Genomic DNA, 3,093 nt, shown 5'->3' with positions numbered 1-3,093 from the left:
GGCGTTTTTGAGCCCGAAGGGCATTGTGTTGAAGCAGAATGGGCCGTATGGTGTGATAAATGCCGTTGCGGCTTGGTCTGATTCTGCCATCTTGATTTGATGGTAGCCGGAATATGCGTCGAGGAAACACAACGAATCGTGTCCTGCGGTAGCGTCGATAATTTGATCGATGCGGGGGAGGGGGAAGGGATCCTTTGGGCAAGCCTTGTTAAGGTCTTTAAAATCAACGCACAGGCGCCAGGATTTGTCCTTCTTTGGTACCATCACCAGGTTTGCTAGCCAGTCCGGATGTTTTATATCTCTGATGAATCCGGCCTCCAATAGCTTTGCTAGCTCCTCTCCCATGGCCTGTCTCTTAGGTTCGGAAAAACGCCGAAGAGCTTGTTTGACAGGTTTGAATCCTTTTAGGATATTTAAGCTGTGCTCGGCCAGCCTGCGTGGGATTCCTGGCATGTCTGAAGGGTGCCAGGCGAAAATGTCCCAGTTCTCTCGTAGGAACTCTCGCAGTGCGGCGTCTACATCAGGGTTTAACTGTGCCCCGATGGAAGCTGTTTTATTGGGGTCCGTTGGATGGACCTGGAATTTGACTATTTCGTCCGCCGGTTTAAAGGAGGTGGACTTGGATCTTTTGTCGAGTACCACATCGTCCCTATTCACCATGGAGCGCAGCGCAGTCAGTTCCTCAGCCGCTAGGGCTTCGGATAGTGCCTCGAGGGCCAGTGCGGCTGTCTTGTTTTCGGCGCGGAGTGCTATGTCCGGATCACTAGCGAGAGTGATGATCCCGTTAGGCCCGGGCATCTTGAGCTTCATGTACCCGTAATGGGGTATTGCTTGGAAGATTGTAAACGCTTCCCGCCCTAGCAGAGCGTGATAACCGCTGCTGAACGGAGCCACATGGAACGTGACCTCTTCGGACCTGTAATTATCCGGCGTGCCGAACACCACATCTAGTGTGATTTTTCCTGTACAGCGCGCTTCCCGACTGGGGATTATTCCTCTAAAGGTTGTGCTGCTTCGCTCAATGCGGTTCCAGTCTATTTCCATTTTTTGAAGGGTTTCCTCATAAATGAGGTTCAATCCGCTGCCGCCGTCCATGAGTACCTTGGTAAGACGAAAGCCGTCCACTATTGGACTGAGGACCAATGCGGCTGGTGCTCGGGCTGTTCGGAATTTAGGTTCATCACTGGCGTTAAAGGTAATAGCCGTGTCACTCCATGGGTTTATTGTTGCTACTTGGTAGACTTCGGCAAGGCTGCGGAGTGTCCTTTTTCGCATATTATTTGATGCGAAAGTCTCGAAGACTGTTAATACCGTATTGGTGTCTCTGGGGTGGCTTTCTGTGGCCTCCGGAATTAGGAGATCTTCGCCAATTTTGGCCACCTGCCGGAGTATCCAACATGCTCTAAGGCTGTGAGTTGGTGTGGCGTCCTCTGTACTGTGAATTTTACAGGGTCCATTAAGCCATCCTTCCAGTACGGTTCCATGCCCTGTAGAGGGTTTTTGCTTTTTGGTGTTTGACCCGGGTGTCTGGCGATGATGCACCCTTTTATTTCGGACTGGGTTTGTATTCAGGGCCGGATCGTCCCAAAATTTTATTTCGGTTTTCCAGGCGCTTTCCATCGCACAGTACTTTCGTACAATGGACGCCAAGTCAGCGAAGCGTGTAATATCACGGCGACTTATGGCGTTGAGGATTCCCTTGTCCGTGCAATTATTGCAGAAGATTGAGATTGCGTCTTCCTCGCGGCAGTCCCTTATCCTGTTCCTAACCAGGAGGAATCTGGCCCAGTAATGATGTACTGTTTCTTCGGGCTCTTGCCTGATTTGGGATAGATCGCTTATGTTCGGGTGGGTGGGTGGAATTAAATCCGAAGCCTCACCCAATCTGAGGCTCAGAGGCCGAGGAATTTCCGAACTCGAAAATTTGGATTCCTGGATGTTGTCCAATGAATCCAGCCCGTCGCCTGACTCTAAGTTCAGGTCTTGAGTGATATCCTCCCCTCCGCGGGTATCCGGCTTGGAGGGATCGGGAATCCGGACGTAGCTAGTCCTTAAGATAGATGAAGGGTCGCCGCACTGTCCCTCTACCACGGCAACGTGATGGGTGACTTGGGGAGAGTTAATCTCTCTCAGATCGGGTTTAGGCCCAATCTGGTCGTAATCCGTAGCGACTCCCAGGGCGGCGATGCGATCCAAGAGCTCGTTTATGGAGGAGAGCTCCATTGGATCTAACTGCTCGGCGAGTTCCGAGCTGACATGAAGATTGTTTTCGATGGCTCGAGAGGTCATCATCGGCGCAGAAGCCGAACAGGCGGTCATAAGAAAACCACCTAGCCGGAGGGTTTGGCCGACAGCCAAAGCTCCCTTAGCAACGGTGCCGTCTTTAAAGACGGGGCGAGGCATCCTTCCTGATGGCGACGACACAGAGGAACTCTCAATGAAAGCACCAATGTCGGTGTCAAAACCGGCGGATCTCGGTTAGGGGGTCCCGAACTGTGCGTCTAGGCCGGATGGTAACAGGAGGCAAGGGACACGAAGTTTTACCCAGGTTCGGGCCCTCTTGATGGAGGTAAAACCCTACGTCCTGCTTGATTAATATTGATGATATGGGTAGTACAAGAGTAGATCTACCACGAGATCGGAGAGGCTAAACCCTAGAAGCTAGCCTATGGTATGATTGTTGTCTCCTACGGACTAAAACCCTCCGGTTTATATAGACACCGGAGAGGGTTAGGGTTACATAGAGTCGGTTACAATGGTAGGAGATCTACATATCCGTATTGCCAAGCTTGCCTTCCACGCCAAGGAAAGTCCCTTCCGGACACGGGACGAAGTCTTCAATCTTGTATCTTCATAGTCCAGGAGTCCGGCTGAAGGTATAGTCCGGCTATCCGAACACCCCCTAATCCAGGACTCCCTCACTCGTGATGCTGCATGCCACAACATTCCAAGTTCAACTTTGCAATCAAACACAAGGCCTGGCATTACATAGACAATATTCAGAACAAACTCTTAACACAGGAATATCTCAGCAGAGTAACTATTTACTTCTAAACTAAACACAAGAATAGGAAAAACACTCGACGCTGCTCA

The sequence above is a fragment of the Triticum aestivum genome, chromosome 5A, assembly GCF_018294505.1.
Source record: "Triticum aestivum cultivar Chinese Spring chromosome 5A, IWGSC CS RefSeq v2.1, whole genome shotgun sequence".
Classification (NCBI taxonomy): Eukaryota; Viridiplantae; Streptophyta; class Magnoliopsida; order Poales; family Poaceae; genus Triticum; species Triticum aestivum.
This window is presented reverse-complemented; position numbering follows the sequence as displayed.